We start from the raw sequence: 12,278 nt of genomic DNA, 5'->3' as shown, positions 1-12,278 counted from the left end.
AGAGAGACAGACAGACAGACAGACAGACAGAACGAATACTGATAAATTAATTTTAAAATTAAAACCATCATTACAATTTACTCTTTTAAATTTATTTTGAATTCCTTTTACATACCAACCCCTGTTCCCCCTCCCTCCCTTTCTCTCACCCTCACCTCTCCCCGTCCCACCTCCATCCCCTCCTCATAGAGTGTTAGGCCTCCCTTGGACACTCAACATACAGTCTGGCATACCAAGTTACGGCAAAACTCCTCCCCACTGCATCACGGCTCAGTAAGGCATTGTACCATAGTAATGGGCTCTAATAAGTCAGTTTGTGCACCCGGGATAAGTCCTGGTCCCATTGCCAGGGGACCCACAAACACATCAAGTCACACATTTTCACCCACATTCAGAGGGCTTAGTGCAGTCCCACACAGGCTCCCCAGCTGCCAGTCCAGAGTCCATGAGCTCCCACTAGCTTGGGTCAGCTATCTCTGTGGTTTTTCCCATCATGATCCTGACCCCTTTTGCTCTTATAATCCTTCCTCCCTCTCTTCAACTGAACTCCAGGATCTTGGCCAAGTGCTTGGCTGTGGGTCTCTGCATCTGCTTCCATCAGACACTGGATGTAGGTTCTATGATGACAATTAGGGTAGACACCAATCTTAGTACAGGGGAAGGCTAGTTTAGCATCCTCTCCATCATTGCTACGAGTCTTAGCTGGGGACAATCTTGTGACTTCCATAAAGTACCATTAAGGGGATGGGGAGAAATTTGCAGCTAGGGAAAACCCCATCATTACAATTTCAATCTCAATGTTCTCTCTACCAGATTATCCACGTTAGACACAAATTGTTGTTTTTAGAATATTTTTATTTATGTAGCTCTTATACTGTAATTTTGCTTCTGTAAAGGAGACATTGGAGCTGTGAGGAGATTCATTCTGTCATAAACAACAGCAGACACAAGGGTCCATGTGTCATCTCCTATGACATTCTCCACTCACTGCACTGTTATATTGTGGACTTGGCAGAACAAAAATAAAACCAGAGAAATAATGGCAGTGATTATAATTAAAGCGATACTCATCAGTGTTCTCCTGGGGGTATGTGTATTTAATACAAGGTATTAGTTCACGAGATTATGAAGGTGAGATTCTGATGACCCACCACCAATAAGCTGAGGAGTGAAAGAGGCCAATGGCATACCATGAATCCCTAAGAACCAGAGAGCCAAAGGTGTGATTTTAGCTTCATCTCAGTCTAAACAGCTGGGAGCCTGAAGTACAGAGGCAGGAGAAGATAAATTCACCAGTTCCAGAAATCAGGTAGAAAGTGGGCCCTTCTCCAGATTTTTGGTGGTGGTGTTCTTTTCAGATCCCAGTGGACTGGAAGATGTCCAACTACATTATAGAGGGCCATTGGCTTTACTCGGTCTGTGGACTCAAATGCTTCTGTCTTCTGGAAATACCATCATAAACACTGAGAAATACTTTGTAGCCAGATGAGTGGGCATGCCATAGTCCACTAAGAATAACACATGAAGTTAATTAGCATTTACTAACATGGGTAACCTTTGCTTGTTATGACAATACTATTCATAATAACTCCGTGAGTTTTGTACTGTGGTAACCCCTATATTTCAAGTGATGAAACAGACTTCAGAGAAGCTATAAAAATCGCCACTTTCTGATCTTAGCCAGTCATATCTCTTTCCAGAAGCTGCCATCACAACCCCTGAGTAGTATTAATCCCAGAGCTCCAGTCTTCAAGTACCAGAATTTTCATTTACGTAGTCTGGGCTTTATACAGCAATTCTTCAGACTTGGGGAGTTTGGTCATGTGACTGAGCTCTGTCAAGGACATGTATATTTTAGCTGTATGTCTGACTTCAGTGACTAGAGAAGTGGCTGTCTGGTTTGAGTTATTTCAGCTGCAGGTCAAAATGGGCATTCAGTGTGTTCAGTAGAAATGTACTGGATTTTATTTTCCTTTAAGTAATTTGGTGTGATGGGATTTATCATACTACTAGGCAGAATAAAGGAAAATTTTCAAATAATAGAAACAAAGAGAATTGCTGCTATAGACCTTTCAACATTATTAAGACTAGATTGAAGCCATGATGGGAAGTAAATTCAGAAGGCACAGGACTGTAATAGAGGGTCCACATGTGAAAGTTATTACTTTTTTTTCACTAAAATCTGGGGAGCATACAGCTTTGAGGCCAGAGCAATGAGTTTGGTTCAGACTTCAGTATGTGAATTTGGAGAGCAATGTCAGAGTACAACCATAACCCAGTAATAAAACTGACAGTCAAAGGACCTGTCTTCCAAGAGTGGCTAGATTTTTACTTACTGTATTACCTGAGGAATGTTGGGAAACATTCACAGTCAAATTTTAATGCAGATATTAAACCAGATTAATATATTCAAGGGTAGAGACAACAAAAGTGTCCTATGGTTTCCTGGTGGCCACCCTCATGTCATTTACAGTTATCATAGTACATGGAGTCTGAGGTACTGAATTAGATGAGAGAATAGTAAGATTGTGAATGGGAAGACATTTTGATAAGTCAATATTTTTGCTTATATATTTGGTTTGATGTATACTAAGATATGGCATAGGATGAAATGCTATGAATCAGTAAATCCCCAAATAATGTGGAACTAAAGCTTTTAAATCAGAGCTATGATTTTTCTTTTTATTAACATATATTAATTGTACAAAATAATGGATTTAATTATGACATTTTCATAATTGTTTATATAAGGTACTCTTATCATATTAAGCTCCATTATCCCCCTTTTTTATTTATTTCCATTATAATTAACAGCATTTTAATTTTACAATGAATCTTATAATAATGGTATGCCATCTAAGTCTTAGTCTTTGAAATCCCATAAAACATGGTAATGCAGCCACACATATTTTTTAAAGTTCTTATTTTAATTTTATGTGCTTTGGTGTTTTGCCTAGACATATTAATTATAATACATACATATATGTTACATTCAGAGACCAAAAGATTACATCAGATCCCCTGAAACTGGAGTTCCAGATGATTGTTAACCATCATGTAGGTGATGGGAACTGAACCCGGGTCCTCTGCAAGAGCAGCAAATGCTTCTCTCCAGCTTCACCATTAAGATATTTCAAGTCATGCTAGATGTTGTGTTAAGCCTTTTATATTCATTACATGATTAATTATTACCATCTCGCTGATGAATAAAATTGGCATTAAAACAAGATTAGAAATATAGAAAAATAATATATTATTCCATGACATTTTCTATTGAAAAGTTTTCAAATATCTTCCACTGGATAAACTCTCATCTCCTAGCCTATAGTACCTTTCTATGACATATATGACATGTGCTAATTTATTTCCAATCTTCATCTCATGCTATTCTTTGTTTGATCTTCCTGTGGGCGCATTTTCCATTATTTCTACCTGAGTGGCCTTTGCCCTAGAACTTGACTTAGGTGGTTCATTCATGACATTCAAATCTGTTATACTTCCTGCTCTGAAAGATGAATATAATGTCTACCCTGAAAGCCAATAAACCCTATCACAACATGAAGCTTTATTGTTATTGTATTCCAAATATATGTGATATGAGTTTGATTTTAGCCATCTAGTATCTATGGTGATACTTTATAGCACTTTAATGCACACTTTTCCAATGACTAATGATATTTAGCAACTTTTTATGTGTTAATTGTTTCTTATGTTATTTTCTCTGGTAGAGTGGTTGTTCAAATTTTTTACTCATTTTTCTACTCAATTTTAAGATGAGTCTTTAAAATATATGTTCTTTCATTATCCAGATTTTCACTGTTTCACTGGCTGAGGGACATATGTTACATGTAAAGCTTTGAAACATGCTTAAAGATAATAGTTTGAAGAAATTACACATATTCAAATGTACACATTAGATTAGCTGAGTTTTCAGTTGAGTAGATCAGCTGGATCTAATGCTCGTATTCTTGTTTTTTCCATGTGCATTAGTCACACACAGTCATCTGGCCTTCATGACAATGAATATACGTGGCCTCTGGTCATAGCTCCAGATCCAGTGTTGGACTTGTTTTATACACAAACAAAATAGACACCTTGTTCTCACACACATTGATATGTATGATGTACATTGATTAAGTTGAGAGATTCTGTAGTTGGGCAAATATATTTCAATGTCTGACAGATTGCTAGGGGACCACATAGCATGTTAGTTTGCACTAGACTGTTCTTTATTATTAAAAATAATAATGAAATAAAAATTTTAAAGCTTTCTTCTGTTTTTTTTCTTCCCAATTATAAGAACCATCCATATCTCTTGGGAAAACATCTGTCTGTATGAATGTGAATATTTCAGTAACATTTTAGAATAACTGAGTTGTCTTTAGAAAGTAGCCTCAAAAAGAAGATTGTGAAATATTATACAAAGTCACAATGATAAGTGCACTACAAGAAATGAAACCTGCATTTTGAGGCAGGTTAACATGAGTGAATACTATTGTTGGCCAGCACTTTGTAAACAATTTGGTGTTTGTTGTGTTCAGTTTAAATACTTCACAGCCATTAAGAAAATATCCACACAGTGCCTAGGCAGTGCAGGATGCATAAAAGTCTGCAGCAAGTCATGATAACTGTCTACGTGATTATGCTACTACTACTGTGGATGTTGGGCCAGATACCTTTTGGGGAGCTGGCTTGAACAATGCTTCACATCTCTAGAGTTATTTCAAGATCTCACTCCTGAATATGTAGCAATGTTGTTTACATATATATGTGTGACTCTAAACTTATGTGTGTGATAAATATCTACATGTGCATGGTGAATTTTAACTTTGCAGTCTTACATTTATTTATATGAAGAAGTAAATGAAACTTGACTTTTCAAATTTCTTTATTCCTGAATTGTAGAAACTGATTATCCTTTGGAATAGGCAGAGATGGGATCCATTTCACAACTAGAACATTTCACAAGAGGAATTGGTGAAAGTATTTGAAATGTGTCATGTCATGATTTAAGAAATACACATTAGTGTTGTTGAGATGTCAAAACCAACTGCCTTTGGCATACATTTGTCCAAGTGTGGACTCTGACACATTCTTTGGCTGTTTTTCTGCTTTTCTGTTTATATTTTCATCATCTATGGATTTTTGAGTTACTTACTCTAGGCCCCTGTCCACAGGAATATAGTTTCATTTACTTGTATCACATCGAAGATTTCAGAATTGTAGAGAGGGCTGCAGGTGGCACAGGACCTTTCCAAGCTCTGCTGTGAAGGAGGGAGGAACAGAGAGGGAATGATTCAGGGGAGGAAGTGGCAGTGTATTTTATCTGTGGAAGGTAAAGTTTCCTGCTGAGGAAAATACTGACAAAATAGAAGTCACCAGGTCAGTAGAATCCTGTTGGAGGCTTTCCCAAAGTTTTGCAACCCAAGGGGATAGAGGCTTCTCAGTAAAATTGGACCCTACAGATTTTTTCAAGAGAGTTCTCCAAATGGTGGGTCCAGTGCACATGTGTTAGCTAGATTGCAACCTTATAAAAATCACTATGATTGATATGTACTATGTACTGAATATGTGCATTACATCTAGCTTGAAATTTCACAAATATACATGTAATCTATATGATTAATTGATAAGAGGCAAATGGCAACAGGTAGACCTATCAGGAAGAAATAAAACTGTTCAAATTGATTTGATAGCATGAAGAACCAGATTTAAGATCAAGGTAAATTTGATACTGGATGGTTTTGACTATGCACTCAATTGAAGTCCAATGAGAAGAAGAAGAATTTGCCATGATGATCATTTAGTAGACTCAGCTAAAATCAGTTGTTTGTAGCCCCATGTTATATTCTTATTTTCTCCTTTTTGTTTTTTGAAGAATAGTTATCTCCAAATCCTAACATCCTAGTCTTTGTTATTTAAAATACCATAGAATGTTGGAAACTCAGCAGAAAAGTAGAATCAGTTGCTCTCTAACTGGATTATTCAGCAAAATCAATGGGCTATTTTCCATGGTCTATTGACCTTTCTCAAGGCTCTGAGTCCTGGATCTTCTCATAACTTCTATAGGTGTATCTAGTATATATTAAAGATTTAGATTATGAGACTGTTATTATTGCACTAGCAAGGAGTTCAGAATGTTGACTGAGGACAAGCAAGTGATGCCAATACTTTTACACTGGTCAAGACTTTCTTCCTTCTGGGAGCATTATATTCTGTATCACTTATTATAAATAAGCCATATATGAAATGAAAGAATAATACAATGAGCATCCAAGTAATGTAATGAGGATCTAGTGGAAGAAATGGCATATGTCTGAGAAGATTGTCCTTTAATGAGCTTCTCCCCAAATGCTGCTGACTTCTCTTCCTGCTGATATGCGTACACATTAGATTTACTGATACACAATTTATGTTTCCCATGATTGAAAGATATAATTCTAGAATGCAGAGCTGTACAATCTTTATCACTGTCCCTTTCAGAACATTTTCTTCAACTTTAAAAGAGGCCAAATTAAGCCCTGACACTCTCTCATTGTTTCCCACCAGCCTTCCAATCCCAGTCCTAGGTAATCAATAATCTGCTTTCTGGCATGAAGCATGTACCTATACTGGATATTATACTTTAATGGGGTTGTATGATCTGTGGTATTTTGTGACATCCTTCTTTTGCTTAGCACAGTGTGTGCAAGGTTTATCGGCATCACAATATGTGTCCCCATTTCACTTCTATGGATAACTGACTTTTTGTTTCTTTATCATCTACATTCTGTTTATCCTTTTCTCAGCTCATGAACATCACGAGTGTTTCTGTTGGGAGCTACTCTGACTAGTGCCGCTTCTATGAATACTTAGAATTTATAATTTTTTGTGTGAACATATGTCTTTTGTTTTCTTGAGTATATATCCCAAAATAGAATTTCTGGGTCATATATTAGCACTCTGTTTTATTTTTTGTGGAACTGCCAAACAGTTTAATTTCAATGCCTACAATTCCTATTCACTTCTTTGTACTTCGTTCTGTGCTGGTACTTTTGAAAATGTATAGAAATACTATTGTGTTCATAAACTTCGTGCAGTACTTTCATTTTACATAGGACACACCCTGCAACATTTCTCACCATTCTGTAAAGTTTAGCCATACAGATGGCATTCAGGGCTAATTACTAACCTTCACTGAATTTACTTATTACCTCAATCATTTTCTATCTGCCCTCTCTTTCTCTCTCTGTGTAATTTCCAGTGGAAGTAAGTAACACATTTGCTGCTAATGCAACACTAGATGATCACAATCAAAATGCCATTTCTTGCTCGCATAAAGTTCCAGTTTGAGTTTTCTCAGTAGACAACTGCCCCAGTGAGTGCTGACTCAAGATTGCAGCCTCTTCTATCTTCAACCCTGTCATTTCCTAGCTCTTCCCCAGTCAGTCTGTTCCTGAAAGATCCAACTGAGTACTGAATTGGAAGGTATGGTCATAAACAACATGGTATTTTTTTATTTTCTTTTCTGTTGTTATTTTGTTTTTGACAGGAAGGGAATCATCATTTAGTCCCTTTGCTTTGGAAAAAACTTTGCTATATGACCCCAAATGAACTGCATGAGAAACTGGAAAATACAGTCTTAATCTTCTGAGAGAGGAGTAGGGAATGGCGAGTATCTATTCACTCTGTGCCATGTGCATTTTTTAATAGCTCTAGCTTTTGCCAGCTATAAATAAGACTGCTTTAGACATTGCTGAACATGTGTTCATGTAGACCTCAGTTTCTCTAGAGTATGTATCAAGAGCGATTAGGTCTTCAGGTGCATATTGCATTTCTACACAGTACACTCCAAGGTGGTTTGTTGATTTTAAGGTGTAGAGAGTATCCTATATGATCCACATAGGCCCATAGCAATCTCTAGAGTCCTCACAAGAAGGATGGAAGAGAGATAAACCAGAGATCTAGAAAGATGGCTCAGTGATTAAGAGCACTTGCTTATTTCCAGAGTTCTTAGATTTAATTCCAAGCACACACTTGGTTGTTCATAACCTGTAACTTCAGTTAGAAGGGATCTGATGCCCTTTTCTGGTCTCTGTGGGCAATGCATACATGTGGTACACCAGCATCCATGGCCGGAAAAAAAATTATACAACAAATTTAATTTAATTAAAAAAGAGCTAAACATGAGAAGAGATGTGATAATGGAAGTAGGAGTTGTAATGGTGTTCTCTGAAGACAGGGAGGGGCCACAAGTCAAGGAACATGTGTGTGCTAGCTTTCTTTACTTCAATAAAACACCAAGACAAAAAGGCTAACCTGGTCTACATAGTCGGCTACTTTGAGAGTAATGATTTATTTAATTTACACATTCTGATCATGGTACATCATGAAGGGAAGACAGGGCAAGAATTCAAAATAGGAACCTGGATGCAGGAACTGGAGGAGAGCCATAGAGAAATGTTGCACACCAGCTCGTTTTCCATGGCTGACTCAGCTCCCCCTGCTGGTCTTGAACTCATGAAGATCTGCCTGCCTCTGCCTCCCCAGTGCTAGGAATGGTGTATGCCACCATACTATATGCTCAGCTTGATTTTTTTTATACCACTCAGGACCACCTTCCCAGGAGTGGCAAACAGCAATCAAGAACTATGCCCCCTCAGACTTGCTATGGGAAATTAAGGCATTTTATTAACTGAGGTCCCCTCTTCACAGATGACTATAGTTTATGTCAAACTGACAAATAGTTAGCAAGCACATGTATCAAATCTGGAAATTGCAAGGAAATGTTAATTCTCCATAGATGTCAGACAAAACAACTACCATCGCCTTGGCTTTGGATTTTAGATTCTATTTGGAACTTCTGATCTTCAGAACTGTAAATTGATCCCATTTGTGTTGTTTTAAATTTGTGACAACTTCTCCTAGACATGGGAAGAAATTAATACAATGTCTGTCCTGAGACCTCAGAAACAGTGAGCTTACAGTTCAATGAGAGACCTTGTCTCAAGACAAGAAGACACAGAACAACATTGTATAGTTCAGTGAGGAAAAAAGTGTGAGTGAAGTTAGCATCCTGAATAAAGCTCTAGTGATCAACAAAAAGACATTAGGGCAGTTAAAGAGATATTTCTCATCTGAACTTGGACAGTAGGACTAACTCTTCAAGGGCCAAAACCCATTAAAGCCTCTAGAAAGTAAAATCATACACTGGTTTGAAAAGAGAGTACTCAAGAAAAAGACAGAGCCCCCAGACCACCCTGCTCCAGTAGGGCCACTCAAGGAAGTGTTTTTCCAGGTTCACCTACAAAGGCACACACAGCCTACTGTGTATGTGTTCCATGTGAGTTAGGCTACATGTGGAGCTCTTGGGTGAGTTGTACAAGGATCTGTGAAGGTGAAGGCCAAGTTGCAGTGGTGATAACAGAATGGTGTAGATGCCAGGAACATGAGACACCTAATAAGGAAAACTACTAATAGAGAAGTGAGGGTAGCCCCAGAGAGAGACTCTCTCCTTATGCCTCTGTCATAAAAAAAAAGCTGCATGGGCAGTGCTTTTGCAAGCCTGCTGATGTCCAGATAATCCACCATCCTGGCATCCTGGATACTGGAAACATAGCTGTGGCGTTTAGTGTTTGTTCTGCTAGGTTTAGGTCTTACCTTGGTCTGGTCTTTCCTTGCTCTGTCCCCACTCTTCTCCTGTGCAATGTGGAAGTTTGCTCTCTCATATTGTACACTGGAAGGATGTGGCTTAGGTTTTGACTTTACAAGGTCTCACAGTTAATAAATTGCTCTGAGTCTCAGAAGACACGGTGGAATTCTCAGCAGTACTGGAACTGTAAAATTATGGGGAGTTTCAAAATGGTCATGGCCCAATGGAGCACAGGAACAAAACATTATGGCTTCAATGTGAAATGTCCCACAGGCTTGTGTGTTTGGACAATTGATCCATCGCTGATGGCATTATATGGGGAGCTCATTGAGTCTTCAGGAGGCAGATCTAGTTCAAAGAAATTAAGCACTGAGGGCATATCTTTAGATTTATGGCCTGACCTTGCTTCTATCATTCTCTATACCCTCTCTTCAATACTACATAACAAGAAGCTGCCACATGCCCCCTCTACTATCATCATGCATTTCTCCACCATGTAATGTAACTCCTCAAAGCACAAGCCCAAATAAGCCCACCCTTTCTTAAGATATTTCCTTCAGGCATTTGGATACAATGAGAAAGTCAACTAATATAGTACCTGTGTTAGATAAATATCAGATAAATGATTTGTAGAATTTTTTCACAAATTATGGATGCCTTTTCACCCATTAGAGTTCTTTTTAGAAAATCTTAAAATTGTGACAAAACCAAAATCTATCTATAAATTTATCTGTTTTCCTTTAGGTTTCTTTTGTGGTTTAGGTACACTATATAAAAACACGGTGTATTCAAGGTCATGCAGTTTTATTCCTTATGTATATCTTATTCTGAGTTTTACAGGTTTAGCTCCTACATCAGTGTTTGGTATATATTTTTCACTGAATTTCTTGATAATGTGAGGTAGAAGTGGTTAGATTCATTCTTTTATGTTTGGATATTTAAATGTCCTGACACAATTTGTCAAAAATACTATTCTTTCTCCATTGAGTTACCTTAGTAACTTTGTCAAAAATTAACTGACCATAGATATGTGTGATATCTTCATGTGTGCATGTGTACATGTGTTTCTATCTGTGTTTGTCTATATGACTGTGTGTTTGTCCACGTGTGTTTCATGTATGTGTACATGATGGGCCTCTGTGATGCTGTTGGGATGCAGCAGATGACTGGAGCTTCCTATGTTAGCTTTATCTTTTATGATATGAAGATGCTGAACTCTTCCAGCTGATGGACAATGCTTTACATGTCATAATTGGAGCAGTGAGGAAGACAGAGAAATGTTTCTTCAGCATTTGATGTCTGTTTCTCTAAAAGGACAGCTTGACTGAAAGGAGAACTTGATGGTTTCTGAACAGTGTTTCCATTTATTTTAATGCTTATTTTCCCTAAAAGACAACTTCTGGCAGCTTGTATTTCTCTTACAGCTGATACTTTCATGTAGATATATAATTGTATCACAGGTGACTAAATGTTGGTTTAGAAAAATCACAGGTGTTAGGTTACATCAGCTTTTCCAACATCCACTTGATATGTGTTCATTTCAGAGAAGAGCTACTTAGGAAGCTAATGTGTTTGCTGCTGGTTCTTCCTTTTCTTCTTTTTTCTCCTGCCATTTGCTTTTATAAGGCGTTTTAAGTTTTTGGTTGTAAGTATCTATTTCATATAAATGCCCTTAATTCCACCATACTTACTTAGGAAAACTGCCTTTTCACAAGTGCTTTGGTTGAGAGTTGAACTTTACAGTCTTCAAATCTGTGCTGGAATGTGCCCTTATGTATCATCTGTGCCAATGGGCTTGGTGGAGTAAGTGGGCACTGATTATCAGTAAAAGGGGTTTTGTCATTTCAGGCCACCACAGCCGTGAGTTCTGGATGTCAATTTCTAGTCATTTGGTATTTTAAAAGTGGACTTCTTTTATACATTGTCTTTATAATACTTTGAAAATTCTGAGATGTAAATTTTTTTATTAAAAATTCATTATATAAAACAATGGGTTTCATTATGACATTTTGATGCTTGTATATCACTTATACCAACGATGTACATCCTCCACCACCTTCTTTTATACCTTTGCTGGTGTTTTTCTCCTTCCTAAATAATCTCCTTTCCACTCTCACGTTATTTGTTTGTACACACACACACACACACACACACACACACCACAATGCGCGTGCGTGCACACACACACACACATCCTACATATGATAGGAAACATGTGTTTCTCTTTCTGAGTTTTGTTTATTTACTTTATACACTGACTTCTTGTTTTGTGCATTTACCTACAAATGGCACAATTTCATCCTTTTGACAATAAAACTTCAGGTATAGATACTGTATTTTCTTCATCCATTCCTCTTTTGATGAGTATCTAGGCTGGTTCTATATCTTGGTTGTTGTGAATAAAAGCACATGATTCCTTCTTTCTTTGTCCTTGTTTTCCAACCATTCCACGAAGCTTTGATGACTTTAAATAACAGTGTCCTTTTTTTTTTTGAGACAGGGTTTCTCTGTGTAGTTTTGGTGCCTATCCTGGATCTCGCTTTGTAGACCAGGCTGACCTAGAACTCACAGAGATCCACCTGGCTCTGCCTCCAAGTGCTGAGATTAAAGGCATGTGTCATCACCACCCAGCTAAATAATAGTATCT

Source organism: Onychomys torridus, chromosome 4 (genome assembly GCF_903995425.1).
Source record: "Onychomys torridus chromosome 4, mOncTor1.1, whole genome shotgun sequence".
Lineage (NCBI taxonomy): Eukaryota > Metazoa > Chordata > Mammalia > Rodentia > Cricetidae > Onychomys > Onychomys torridus.
Note: the sequence above shows the minus strand (reverse complement) of the source record.